The 15,609-nt window shown below is 40.0% G+C and overlaps 1 protein-coding gene across 1 annotated transcript in view; it reads right to left on the bottom strand.

Annotated features, from left to right (window-relative positions):
* The window catches only part of SHB (SH2 domain containing adaptor protein B), a 383,908-nt gene that overhangs the window by 365,845 nt on the left and 2,454 nt on the right, over positions 1–15,609 (bottom strand). The window lies entirely within an intron of this gene.

The raw sequence follows: 15,609 nt of genomic DNA, 5'->3' as shown, positions 1-15,609 counted from the left end.
ATTGTTTGTCTTGTCATTTATCTGAACAAGGCAGGGAGGTGTGGGAGAAGGAGCAAATGGTAACTGTTTGGCAGCTGCTATGCAGCACATAGAAGAAGAAACAGTTTCCCACTGTTGGAGGCGATCAGAAATCTCCTTAGAGATGAGAATAATTTCAAGGAAGATAGGGAAAATGGGAAAACTGGATTGTAAGTAATTTTTGTAGAACTCCGGAGGAAAAAAATATGTTTAAAATCTAAGTCACCTGTCGCTGATCCATAGAAACCAAAGAAATTCATTCTTCAAATAAAGTCATTAGTTTTGAACCTTGGAAGGGACCTCAAGGAGACAAAATACAAATGACAGATCATAGTGGGGAGCCACAGCCATTGCAGAGGCAGGCCAGCCAACTCTGTTCAGGAAGAGCCAGCGGCAACCTTTGGCAAAGAGCAAGACATCAGACCTCCCCAGGTCTACCCGAGTTCATCACTGAGGTGCCAAGTATCTGGCCTGGAGCATTTCTTTCTACTTTAGTTTCCTCATCTGTTATAAGAAGATAATGAACTTGTTGCCTGTTTTACTGGAAGGTGGTGGGAAAATGAATGTTTAAGGAATGCCTGGATATCTATAGATTCAAGGTGTTAATTTCAAAAGGCAAAGTATCATTACTATCATAATGATAATTAGTGATCCCTGCACACAAATGATAGAACATTTTTGTAGCACTTTACCCATACGCCCCATGAGGTTGTTAGTGTAGCTACCACTGTACCCATTTTACGGAGAAGGAAACTGAGAGGTTGGTCATGTCAATATATTTAAAATCAAAATATTTAAATTTGAAATGGTAATAGAGAATTGACCCCTCCCCCAATCTAACTCAACAACTCCAGATTATAATAAATGCTTAATGACTTTTGCTAATGGAGGCAATTTGAAATTGCACTCTCCCCCCTCCCCCAAATCATCCATTTGGCTTTCAAAAATATTTCTTACTTATATTTGATATGTAATGGGTGTGTATGACAGTCTAGGAACTCATCACAACCAAAATAATAAAACCATATAGTGAAGAGCTGACTCCTAAAAAGCAGTAACAAAGAAGATCCCATCATGAACTCCTGGCTGACAAGCCCATCCCAATTTTAATTCACAGAAGCCAAAACCCTACATCTAAGCACTTGGATTTTTTTGTCTAAGCAAAAAGAGATCAGAGTGTTCTTGAATCAAATAATTGTCATAAACTTCTATGATTTACTTCAAATTATTATATACGTCAAATATTATTTTAGTTGTTAAAAATGCATTTGGGGGCAGCTAGGTGGCGCAGTGGATAGAGCCCTGGAGTCCGGAGTACCTGAGTTCAAATCCGACCTCAGACACTTAACACTTACTAGCTGTGTGACCCTGAGCAAGTCACTTAACCCCAATTGCCTCACTTTTTAAAAAATGCATTTGAATAATAAAAAACTCCTTCCTCCACTTACTAGAGAAGTGGGGGACCATGAGAGCAGAACATCCCATACACCTGTCAGATGGTTATGACAGTAGGGATGTTTTTACTTTAAATGTCTTTGTTTTAAGAGAAGATTCAAAGGTTGAGAGAGGGAGAGATACATTAAGAAATTACTTATGTAAAACTAAATAGCATCCATTAATTGGAAAATGCCTAGGAAGACTGCAGTACAAGAATGTAATGGGATATCATTACTGCTGTGTAGAAAGTGACAAATATGAAGAATTCAAAGAAGCATGGTAAGACTTACACAAGACCTATGCAGAGTGGAATAACTAGAAGCAATCGACACAAGAACTACAACAGTGTAAATTGAAAAAACAAACCCAAGAAAGGCCCCAAGCTGAATGCTGTGCAATGAAAATGACTAAGAAGCTTGGACCCAGGGAAGAGTTGGTGAAATGGTTCTCTTCCTTCCCTTCCTGAAGATGTGGGTGGAGATCTGGACTCAGCTGACATGTGAGTTTTGTGAAATGTCTTTACCATTTTGCTGTTCTTTGTTGGAATATGATGGCTCACAACATATGGAAAGGGGAAGGAATGTATTCAGAAATAAAGATCTTGTAAAAATTAAAGCTATCAATAACAATTTAAACAAAAGATTTTAAAAACCATTGAAAAACAACAAAGTTTCCCTCTGAGAAATAATAATGATAAATAAAAAAACAGATTTCTGTTTTGCAAAAGAAATGGGCTAGTATTATAACGGTGGCCTTAGTGATATGTTCAGTTCATCATTTCTTAGTTCATAGTTGTAATCCTGAATAAATATACTTAAATTGAGGGGGAGAAGGGACCAAAAAGCTGTAACCAAACTTATTTTTTTATGAAATCAAACTCCACAAATACTTGTTTCTTTAACAAGCATGTGTTCCAAGGAATGTTTTTAGCAACTTGAATATAATTCACATACACCTTTTAGAATCAAAGATGACATAAAAGTGAAAATGGTCAAAATATATACCAAAATGATTTCAAGGGTGATCCAGAATTTTACTTGGGAGAAGAGGTGAGAAGGAAAGGACAATCTGTAAGAATTGTATCAGGGGGGGCAGCTAGGTGGCGCAGTGGATAGAGCACTGGCCCTGGAATCAGGAGTACCTGAGTTCAAACCCGGCCTCAGACACTTAACACTTACTAGCTGTGTGACCCTGGGCAAGTCACTTAACCCCAATTGCCTCACTAAAAAAAAAAAAAAAAAGAATTGTATCAGGACTTGTCTGTTCTTTGCCCTCAAGTACCCTTAAGCCAAGTAAGGGGTTCCTATTTTCCCCCTCATGCAGGCCTTTTACACTCTGACTTCATACAGGTAAGGAGTCTTTGCCTTTATCATGAGGATGCTGCTGCTTTATATTGTGTTAGTTCCCCATGCCCTCTCTCCCTCTGCCTCTGTTCCTCACATCTGCCATCCATGTCATCAGGATGTGAATAGCAACTCTCCTTTGCTTCCTAAGCTTTACATCTAGGTTCCTGATTTCTGTAGCCTCTCTTGCCTCCTTAAAGCTTGACAACTTGCCGATTCCGCCCATTGTAGCCTTAGCATTTGGATTCATGACTTCTGGAGGACCCTTCTAGGGTCTCTCCGTCCTACCCCACCCCTCCCCACATTTCCTCTGTGATGATTCCCATTTACACAGGAAATATCTGGCACACACAGAGTTATTTGTGTGTTGTCTCCATTAGAAGAATCCTTGAAGGCAAGGCAAGGTCCTTGTTTTTGCCTTTCTTTGTATTCTTCAGTGCTGGCACAGAGTAAATGTTTGCTGAGTGATGGACCTTCCCTATATTGTCTGCCTTTCCATTGGGAATCGACCTAACTCTCTCTCTAGTCAGGGCTGTGGCCCTTGCCTATTCCAATGTGCTGCCAGCCCATCTCCTAATGCTGAGAAGCTACCAATCTTACTTTAAGGAATAAGAAACACAGTCCATGTTTCTTTAATTTGTATTAAATCGTATTCTTGGAATAAGGAATAAGAAACATATTCTACCTAAGGTTTTTGAAAAAAGGTTGTGACTTTTACAGGCTCTGAATTCAAACTACCACTTATTAACCATGTGACAAGTCGATTTCCCCTTTGACTCTCACTTTTTAAAAATCTATGAATAATGGGACCTTTGGAGAATGCCCAGGGGCCTACCATGGAGCCAACCCTAAGGTGACTTGTTTGGGCATGCTCAGATTTCCTAAAACGGAAGCACTTCTCTTCCCCCCACCCCCACCCCTGCCCCCAACCTAGATGGGTGTTAGCCTTCTTTGATTGACTGTCTGACTGGGAACAGGTTGAGTCCTTAAAAGTGGTGAGACTGTGAGACAGTCCCTTTTTCTTGCTCAAGCTCTTTCCTTCAGGGTTACCCTACTATGTCCAGAGAGGGTAGGGGGATAGAGAGTGCCACCATCTTAGGAGATCTGGCATGCCCAGACAAGTCCCCCTTGGTATGGCTCCATTTTAGGTGAACTGGGCATACTCCAAAAGCCCCATTACATATGGAGAGTGAAATGAGCAGAAAAAGGAGAACAATTTGTACAATAAAAAGAACATGAGAAAGACAAACAACTTTGACAGACTTAAAAAGTCAGATAAACACAAAGATAAACCATGATTCCAGAGGACCAATGATGAAGCATGATCCCTACCTTCTGGACCCAGAGATGACACACTCAAAATGCAGAAAGAGACATAGTTTGGGGGTATATCCAATATGAGAATTGGTTTTGTTTGATTTTATGTATTTGTTACAAGGATTACACACACACACACACACACACACACACACACACACACACACACACGGGGGTGGGGAGAAAGAGAAAATATATTTTTGTTCATTGAAAAATACTTTAATTAAAAAAATAAAATGAGGATAGCAATTATTGTATTTCATAGCTTTCTTGTTATGGAGGAAAAATCCCCACTGAAGTTCACAAATTGAAGAAATGCTAACTATTATTAAAAGGCATCACTGTCAGTGTCTGATTAGGCTCAAACTTTCCCAAGAGATCATACAGATAGAAGACACACCTGGCAAACCTGTAGTCTTGTGGTTATTGGAAATATTCACAAAAATTCTCTAGTCATTTCTCTTCCCTACCCACCGTAATATTAAGTTACATGATAGAAAAAAAAATGAGTCATCCACAAAAGTGTTCACTTTTCCTATCTAAGTCTTTTGGACCCACCTCTGAGATCCTTCCTCCACAGCCTAATGAGAAATCCAGAAGGAACACTTGTTATTAAAATGGTAGGGAAACTGAATGACTTAGAGGAAAAGCTAATTCTTTTTTTGTTCAACAGTTGAGAAAGTTAAAAAAACTCAGGAAGTTAACTCCTATTGAAAGTGAAACATTAATAGAAATATTACTGGAAAATACCAAACAGGAAGAGAAGGAAAATTCCATTGTTGCGCCCAAGTCTTCCATCTACAGTTAACATCCTCAAGACTGAAGAATCAGAAAATAATTTAAAAATTAAAGCATGGAACAAAATGGAACTTAATTAGGTTATCACCCTTCCTGATTACTAAGTAAACCAAGCCCATCCAAGATCAGCTAAAACCAATCACATGAAACACTAGTGGCGGCTCTATGGAAGATCAAAAGACTTTAGTCATGCTCTATTTCTAAAAAGTAGATTGCTTAATGTAAGCAAAGATTTTAAATGTTGCTGAATAGGCAACAATACAATTTAATACAAATTAAAGCACATACAGCAAATGGGAGAGTTCACAAAAGCAAAGGTGGTGAGAAATTAGTATTTAGTCATTAATCTTTTAGTAACTTAATATTTAGTAATTAAATCCTTCCCAATAGCTTTTTTCTATCAGCAAAGCCCAGGAGACAAAATGGTGATGAAAAATGATAAATATTCACCGTTGCTTCCAAAAGGAATCCTCCTGTAAACATAACTAAACTGAGAAAGGTCAAAAGAACAAAAGGGGGGGCTATAATTTAGAAGTAATTCTAGTCACAGGATCTTGGGAGGGATTCTAGATGCCTTATAGTACAATGGCTACTTGCATACCTCCAATGACAAAGAACTCACTAGGTGACAAGGTGGTCCATTCTACTAAAGGTCTAATTATTAGGAAGTTCTTCCTTATCAAATCCTGCCTCCCTATAATTTCTACCAACTGGTCTGTGTTCTCTCCCCTGAACCTGCAGAGAACAAGTCTAATCCCTCTTTGATAGGATCAAGGAGTGGGGTAATAGAAAAGGCACTGAATTGGGAGTCAAGATGCATACATAGGGATTCTAAATCTCAGCTCTTCGGGCTGTGAGGTATATGAACTTTAGCAAGTTGCTTCACCTTAAACACCTTCCCCTGCAACAAAGGGACTGCATTAAGCTGATCTCTCAAGGTCCATTTTAACAGCAACTTTCTGTCATTCTAAGATTTAAGTGTGTTTTCCAATATTCAAAGACAATACCATGTTGCAGAGAAATCTTCCATGTTCTAGGCCTGCAACATAGCTCCATAACTTCAAAGCTATGATTCTAGGATTTATTTTTAAAGGCAAGTATTACAAAGCTACTCTCTTCATTTGTTATTATCACTTTATAATGAGCTCATAACTCAAGCTATAAAAATTTGCTCCAGGTTGAACTTGCTTGTCAAGGTCTCTGACCACCTGTAAATTCAGCCAGCTTTAACCGAATGGCCAGAGAAAGCCACACCTGTTTCAGATTTGCTTTTTAAAGCCATTTTTATGAGTGAGGAAAGGTTTGGGGAAGGAGTTAAGTCTCCGAAGTTAAATCAAGTAGTAATCAATCACTCTGAGGTTGTCAAAATTCGGGAAGATATCATTCTATCTACTCTTAAGAAAGCAAGTGATGAGCTACTGTGGACTGCCTATTCTTCCCCGCACCCCCCCCTCCCCCCCCCCCCCCCCCCCCCCCCGCAATGGGGGTTAAGTGACTTGCCCAGGGTCACACAGCTAGTAAGTGTCAAGTGTCTGAGGCCGGATTTGAACTCAGGTACTCCTGAATCCAGGGCCGGTGCTTTATCCACTGTTCCACCTAGCCGCCCCACCCTGGACTGCCTATTCTTAAAACACTAAACCTACCATTTCATACAGAAGATGCAGAAATGTACCAACTTTGTAAGCTATACATTTTATTGCAAACTATACATTTTATTAATGTGTAAATGCCTCTGTATATGCAATGATTTCTTTATAAAACTTACATGATGTATTCAATTCTCCTTTTATGATTTTTTTTTGGGGGGGGGGCAATGAGGGTTAAGTGACTTGCCCAGAGTCACACAGCTAGTAAGTGTCAAGTGTCTGAGGCCAGATTTGAACCCAGGTCCTCCTGAATCCAGGGTCGGTGCTTTATCCACTGTGCCACCTAGCTGCCCCTCCTTTTATGAAATTTTAAGAAACTAAGGCCATTCAAAAGGAATTCCTTCAAATCAGATCATTAAAGTTTATTTGTGTTGCACCATCTATTTTCACCTCCTTCTTTCCCATCTCAAAGGAAGAGGTACCTCTCCTTGTTAAGAATAATCTTACTCCATATGCCCTTGATTCCAGCCCTCCAGCCTTGTTCAGAAATCTTGGAGATGCCTCTCCCACATCACCTCTCTTATCCAATCAGTTACCAAGTCCTGTCGATTTTATCTCTACACCTCTCACATCTATTGACTTTTCTCTTTTTCCACTGCTACCAGTGTAGTACTGACTCTCATTACCACCCACCTACCCCCAGTGGTTTCTAAATCATTTTCATTGTGTACTCTATCACTAAAAATGTTATGGTTGTACAAATTATTTATATGATAAAATGTATGTAAAATAGAATTTTAAAAAAACTATGAAGAAGAAGAAATAATAGATAAGTGGGGAATTTACTGAGGGAGAGAGTGGTATGGTCAAACCAGTACTTTAAGAAAATAATTTTGGCAGCTTATGTGGAAGATGAATTGGAAAGGAGAGAAATTTGAGGCTAAAGAAGACCAATTAGGAGGTTTTTCCAATCACCTACTCAAGAGGGACTAAACTGGAGGGGTGACTATGTGAGCAGAGAGAAAGCAACAAATATAAGAGATGTCAAGGTAGACACATGATCTGACAACTGAACGGATATGAAGAAGTAGTCAAAGAGGTGGGAGAACCAAAAGAGAGATGAATGTCATGACAACCCAGAAAGGAGAGTATCTTAGTGGCAAGGGTGGTGAACACCAGATGCTGCAGACAAGACCGAAGGATGAGAACTGAGAAAATGCAATGTGGCAATTAAGAGATCAAGGTAACTTTAAAGAGAGTAGTTTCAGTTGGAGGAGTCAAGGTTAATGAGGACATTGGCAACCTGAAAATTGTAAGGATGATGGTGACAAAGGAATTAGGGAAGTTTGGAAGAGGGGAGGCTTTGGAGGGGAAAAAAGTAATGTCCTTTTCTACTCATCTTCAGTGAAACATTAAAATAGATAGATGGGGGAATGGGAATGGAGGCACTCACCACTGCCCTGCTAGAACTTGTGGTGAGAGCACCCAAAAAGTAATCCAAGGAACAGGGATGCTGGGAGAGAATGGGGGAGATTCTGCTTGCACAGGTTCTGTGGATGCCTATGTCATTTTAGGTTACCACTTCCCTGAGGAGCCCACCAAAGTAAGCAAAGTGAGGGAATAGTAAAAGGGGTCAGTCATGTAGCTGTGTTGGAGACAAGCCTATGATTGGCTATGGGTAGGGGAAGGTGGGCTGCAACCCATATTTCTAAACTCCAACTGGATGATCACACTCCTACTTGGGGTCAAAGCCCAGGCTGCCCCTTTGGTATTATTCCATGGCCCTCACTTGGGAGACCACTGACCTATTACAGGTCCCCCAGCCTCATCTTTCTCCTCTCTCCATTTCACCCATCACATAACTATCAGATTTATGCACAGAATTACTCGTCATACTTCTTCAAAACCCTTCAATAGTTTGTCCAGAGAAGTTAAATCTCCTTAGCCTGGCATTCACTACCATCCCCAATACACATTACATTTTTATTTTATTTTTTTATTTTTTTGTTTTTTGTTTTTGTGGACCAATGGGGGTTAAGTGACTTGCCCAGGGTCACACAGCTAGTAAGCATCAAGTGTCTGAGGCCGGATTTGAACTCAGGTACTCCTGAATTCAGGGCCGGTGCTCTATCCACTGCGCCACCTAGCTGCCCCAATACACATTACATTTTATGAATTATATCTTACTACTCCCCTGCATAGACTCAACACTACAACCAGACTTGTCATCGTCCATCTGTACTCAGCACTTCCTTATCTCCAGGTCTTTGTTTCTACTACTACCCCACCTTACCTATCCTTTAGAAGCCCACCCAAATACCACAAAGCCCGTAAAGGTTTTGGAATGGAGGTGTGCATCATGCATCCCTGGGTTCAAAGGTGAAAAATCCAATTTGCAAATGTCCTTCTCTTTTTTTCTGAAAGCAGGAACCATGTATAATGGCTGGAATAGGATGGAGAAGAAGAGACAGAGGGTCACAGGGTTTAGAGAGAGAAGGAACATTACAAATTCCTCATTTTTACATGAGATAAAGTGAGACCCACAGGGGTGCCACCCAAATCATTCAGGTGGCAAATAGCAATGCAGAAGTTCGAACTCAGATCTTCCAATTTCAAATTCATTGCTTCTTCCACTATACCACCCTGCATCTCAGATAGGGGAATGCATAAGAAGACAATAGTAAGCGACCTACCCCAGATGTCCCTTTCTCATGTTGCTGTTGATTTGTTGTTTCAGTCGTACCTAACTCTTCATGATACCTTTTGGGGTTTTCTTGGCAAAGATACTGAAGTCATTTGCCATATCCTTTCCCAGCTCATTTTACAGATGAGGAAACTGAGGCAAAGAGGGTTAAGTGACTTGCCCAGGATCACACAGCTAGTGTCCAATGCCAAATTTGAATTCAGGTCCTCCTGACTTTAGGGCCAGCGTTCTACCCACTGTGCCACCTAACTGCCCTTTCCTTTCTCAGACATCAATGAATATAAGAGCCTTACTTTTTTACTCTTAGATACTTTCAACATCAGCAGACAGAATGCTGGACTTGTAAGTGGGAAGAATTGGAAACACATATGACTTCTGATATTAGCCATATTACCTCGGACAAATCATTAAGCTTTCTTGGAAGATAATAGTAGTATCAACCTTGTGATGGGGTGGTTGTTTTGAGACTTTGTAAGACTTTAAAGTGCTACAAATTTGCCCATTATTATGAACCTAGGTTAAAATGTAGCCCTGTTACTGCATGTGGGACCCTGGACAACTCACTTACCCACATTGAGCCTCGGTTTCCTTATATGTAAAATGAGGAAGTAGGAAAAAATGGCCTCTAAAATCCCCATTCAGCTCTAAATCTATGATTGCTAAATTAGTTCCTACATTCAGGAATAACTCTAATTCCCTCTCAATGTGGGGTTTTCCTTCTTTAGAGAAATCAATAGGAAAATGGGATTTGGTGTACTGACTTTCACTTATGGATAACTTTCCAAATACATAACTGCTCGGTAAGTCAAGGAATACATGAAATTCATACCGCAGGCTATGAAACCATATGCAGAAACCATCTCATAGCCTGGAATACAAATGATCACCCCCAAAGCTCAGAACTACCAAGTCTGTTTCTTCATTTTAATCACGTCATTTTAAAGAATTATTAATGGAGCTATATAGAAATGTCTCTGACAGTGCAACCTTTTAGTTAAAGCCTAACAGCTGCCTTTAATCTAATTTTATTCCAAGGAATTCTTATCAAAAGGCTACATGGAATAGAGGGCCCACTTTGGTGTTGGAAGACCTGGGTTCAAGACCCTGGTTCTGATACATACTGGCCATGTGACTTGGGCCATATGACCTCTCAGCATTCCCTTCCCTCACTCTTTAAGACAATAACTTATGGATGACTTGCCAATCTCAGTAGTGGGAGGAGTTTCTAGCCTGGAATTCTGCTGGACAGATGAAAATTATAGGTCTGGACCAAAAGGGAAAGGCAAACTTTTATTTGTTACTTAACTACAGGGCATGTGTTATTATTCAGCTTACTCTACCTTAAGCTCCATCAGACCAAAGACCATACCTACTTTATATACAAATGCCTTTCACCCTCATACACACCTAGCATGCTGCTTACAGTAGTTAATGTTTGTTGAATGAATAAGAAATAGAGAGCACTAGCGCTGTACATTCGGAGTTCATAGGGTGGTAGATTTAGAACTGGAAGGGGCTTCAAAAGTTATCTGGGGGCAGAGCTAGATGGCGCAGTGGTTAGAGCACCGGCCCTGGAGTCAGGAGTACCTGAGTTCAAATTCGGCCTCAGACACTTAATACTTACTAGCTGTGTGACCCTGGGCAAGTCACTTAACCCCAATTGCCTCACTAAAAACAAAAACAAAAACAAAAACAAAAACAAAAAAAACAAAAGTTATCTGGCCCAACTCCTTTGACATTTGTGGAAACTGAGGGCCAGAGGAGAAATGATTTGCCCAAAGTAATGTAGGACCCAAGTGTATAAAGCTAGGATTCGAACCCTAGCCCTTTGACTACATATCCAATGTCCTTCATTAAAATGATGACACATCTTTCCCGTTTGTTCAGCTGTTATAAAAACTAACATTTAGTTAACAAGGATAAAGAAAACAGAAGACTTCAGCAAAAATAGAACTGGATGGTGCAGGTTTTACCATATAGAACATGATTATAGAACTGCATACATTTTCCTGAAAACAGCTGTTATACCGACACAGCTAAATTGTACCATTTTTTAATCAATCATTTTGTTACTAAAGATCCCATGGATCTCCTCCCTCCTCCACCTGTGGCTGCCTGGGGGCATGGATGAACTCCCTCTTTCTTCTGCTTCTGGGGTGAATCCTAGCTTCATTCCCCACACTGCCCAGGCATTAGCCAATCCCTGTAGCAATTCCACAATGATTCTGCTTCTTTCATAGGGTATGTATGGAGATAAGCACAGTGAGCAGTCTGTCCTTCATCCAGAGAGAGCAGAAGGGAGAGGTGATGGGAGAAAAAAAGGCTGCATATTTATGTGCCATATTACATAGATGCAAGGAAAAGAGACTACAGGAGACAAAGAGGGCAAGCATTTAAGACAAGACCTTACAAAAGGGGAGGAGGTTAAATGAAGGGGGCCAACACCAAACTTTAGTGACTCAAATTCTAACTGTATACAACAAAACAGGAAAGCAGGGCAGCTAGATGGCACAGTGGTAAAGCACTGGCCCTGGATTCAGGAGGACCTGAGTTCAAATCCAGCCTCAGACACTTGACACTTACTAGCTGTGTGACCCTGGGCAAGTCACTTAAACCCAATTGCCTCACCAAAACAAACAAACAAAACCAAAAAAGCAGCATGGGGTGGGGAAAGGAACTAGAAATCAGTCACTAAAACAAGCTGAATAAATTCTGAGCAAGGTCATCTAGATCCTTATATCCCTTTCTAGCTCTAGAATTCAAGATACTAGATTTGTCACCTCAAGGATGATTTTATAAAAGCGATAGAAAGGTTCCAGCTCTAGCAAAGATACAGTAATTACACCTGGGTCTCAGTTTTTCATCTGCAAAATGGGGATAATCATATCTGAGTACTGAGACAAAGTCAGAAACCAGAGAGAAAGAGGGAGACAGACACAATGACAGAGATGTCTAGCAGAGAGAGAAGATTGACTAGATGTAGGGAGTAGTGGGGAAGTCCTCAGGCTACAGGCCTAGGGGTAGGAATCAAAAGATGTTAACCTGTTTCTGTCTTCCTCTCTCCCCTTATACCTCTCTCCTTTTCTCAGATATATTTGTTCCCTTTCCCATCATTTCTACTTAAATAACCAAATATAAATCTAATTCATTAAACATAATCATTGACACCTCTGAAATGAAAGGAGGGAGGTATAATTTTTCAACTCTTCTCCATGCCCAAGTTCAGTCATTATAATTATATAGCATTCTGTTTCATGAGATAACAGATTTAGAGTTGGAAGGTACCTTGGAGATGGTTCATCCAGTTCAATCTCCTCCTTTTATGAATGAAGTTAAACTGATCCAACCATTCTGGAGAGCAATTAGGAATTATGCCCAAAGGGCTATAAAGCTGTGCATACCCTTTGACCCAGCAATACCACTTTTTTCCCAAAGAAATCATGGAAAAGGGAAAAGGACCCACATGTACAAAAATATTTATAGCTGCTCTTTTTGTGGTGGCAAGGAATTGGAAGTTGAGAGGAGGCCCATCAGCTGGGGAATGGCTGGACAAGTTATGGTATATGAATGTAATGGAATACTATTGTGCTGTAAGAAACGATGAGCAGGACGAGAGTTCAGAGAAACCTGGAGGGACTTGCATGGACTGATGATGAGTGAGATGAGCAGAACCAGGAGAACATTCTGCAATTGTGCACAGTATCATCAATATCGTGTGTTGATCAACTGTGATAGACTAGATTCTTCTCAGCAATCCAACAGTACAAGAAAGTTCCAAAGGACTCATGATGGAAAAGGTTCTCCAAATCCAGGAAAAAAAAAAAGGAACTGTGGAATATGGACGCTGATTGGACCATACTATTTCTTTTGTTTTTGGTGCTGCTGTTTTTCTTTTTTGAGATCTTTCCTTTGTGCTCAGATTCTTCTCATAAAACATGACTAATACAAAAATATGTTTAATGTTATGTATGTGTGTGTGTGTGTATTTATATAACCTATATCAGATTACCTACTGTCTAAGGGAGGGGGAAGGGAGGGAGAAAAATTTGAAATTGGAAATCTTATCTAAACAAATGTTGAAAACTAAAATAAAAAAAAATTAAGAAAAAAAATGAATGAAGTTAAACAGCTTGCTCAAGGTCTCACAGGTACTAAGTAGCAGACACAGCTGGGATTTAAACCCAGGCCCTGACTCCAGGGCCATGATTCTTCCCAATACACTCTCACTGCTTCCCTTTCATTTTATTGTTCTTTCCAATTTCATTGTTGTGGTCTTTAGATTGTTTTCTTGGCCTACTTCACTCTGCATTGGTTCATGTGTCTTCATAGCCAACTTTTCTCATGGCAAACTAATATGACATTATATTTTTATACCACAATTTCCTTAGCCATTCTCCAATCAATGGGTATCTACTTGGTTTCCAATTCTTTGATTCCACAAAAACCATGACAACAAAGATTGCTACCAATATTTTAACATATCTAAGACCTTTCCCTGTCTTTGACATCCTTAAGATTCGGGCAGTGAGATCTCTGGGTTAAAGGGTATGGCTTTTTAATTACTTTTTAAAAGCAAAGTTTCAGATTGCTTTCCTGGATGGTCAGACCAATTTACAGCTCAACCTATGTATTCGTGTTTCCATGATCCCTCCAACATAGTATCCATCTAATATTATCTTTCCTAATTTTCTGTTTGTGAGGCTAACCCTTAAAGTTCTTTATGTTTTGTATTTCTTTTATTTCTAGGGATCGAGAGCAATCTTTCATATGGTTGTTGGTAGTTTTCAGGTTTTCTTTTGAAAACTCTTACTTCATATCCTTTTTCTTATCTCATGTTTCTCCCCCTTGCAAATGCTTGGCATTTAACAAGGGAAAAAAGTTTCCCGTCCCTTTTCTGAAAAAGTTCCATAGGGGGAAAAGGGAGTTATTTTTCATTTTTGTGGGAAATAATGTAAGACAAGGTAACAACAACAATTAAGCTCTTCCTTTGGCAATTCTACCTCTTTATTTGCTCCTATAGGTGTTGGCCTGGCTGACTGGCCAAGGATCCCAAATGCTAAGTGAAATGCTATGGCTTGTACCTGTCAAGTAATACCAACATCTTTCTGTCAAGTTAACCCCCTACAAGTCTTCAGTCCTTCTTGTGGATGGACTTTTTCATTCTCCTAAAGACAGAAGTTCCCTGCTTTTAAGTTAGAATGGAGTGCCTTGAGAACATAAGGGGGAAAAATCAGTGATAGGGGCTTCCTTCATCCCTTAACTGGTACTATCTATTGTCAGTTAGTACCAGTGAGGCAGCTGGCGGAAGCTATAATTAATGATCCTCTCACTATAAGCTTCTCTAATAATTCAGAGTCAGCCTCTTAAAGCAGTAAGAGCCAAAGTAGGAATTTCAGTGACCTGGAAGGTAGGTGAGGTAGTGACTGACCTCAGGGCAGAAGCCTATCTGTTTATAGAATAAGACATGCTAGGGTTTTGTAAGGGGTGGGGTGGGTTAATTTCATTCATCTTTCATAACTATCATTCCCCTGCCCCCTCCCATTTCTTTTTCCTTTTGAAGGTGTGTTATACTGACAGTATTCCAATTAGTCCGGTCTTGGATTCATCTACTCCAATCTAGTTAGATGTACTCACTGAAGATAAATCCTACTGTGCTGAAGACCCCTTTTGGAAGCCCCATTAGGTAAAAGTCACCCTTTGGGTGACAGGTGACAAGGGGACAGTAGTAGCAGAGGTATGAAGAGAGAGAACAGAACTGCTGCTTCTCCCTCATTGACTGATGCATCTGATACACATTGCATTCTCGTTGAAGATGATTCAAAGTGTTTTTGTTTATTTGCTTCTTTTGGAGGTGATGGGGTGGTAGGGAAGAAGGCCTAAGTATAAAAGTTGCTATTCCCATACCCCTTAGATGGATTAAGTCACTTTCATCTTTGTCCACCCATCATTCCTTCCCAAGAGATACCAAAAGAATAATAAACCTTAAACTAAAATTTGCAAAAGGATTTCTCTGAATGTGCTTTCTTCTCTATAGAGCTAAAATAATCATCACCATGTGAAAAAAAATTTATCCCAAATACTAACGACGTTCCCCTTTCCCCACTTTAAGGGGGTTGGGGATAAAAAGCAAAAGGTGTATTCCTATTTTAAAATTCCTCACGTAATGCAGTTCTTTCTATAACCTTTGTCTCAATGAATCTGAGCAAGGCTCCATTCTTCTCTTCTTCCCTGTGTAAAACTGAAGTTAGCAAACCCAGGAATCTGTGCCTTAAGTAGGCAAGCAGCACTGTTTCAACCTCCCAGTTAAATACCTTCTATAAAACACAAGAGGTATGCATATAATCTATGTAGCTGTGTGAGAACAGGCTGACTGCATGTCTCCTTGGATTGTGAGCCCCCAAAAGGA

The sequence above is a fragment of the Dromiciops gliroides genome, chromosome 1 (assembly GCF_019393635.1).
Source record: "Dromiciops gliroides isolate mDroGli1 chromosome 1, mDroGli1.pri, whole genome shotgun sequence".
NCBI classification, from domain to species: Eukaryota; Metazoa; Chordata; class Mammalia; order Microbiotheria; family Microbiotheriidae; genus Dromiciops; species Dromiciops gliroides.
Note: the sequence above shows the minus strand (reverse complement) of the source record. Positions and strands in the feature narration are given on the sequence as shown.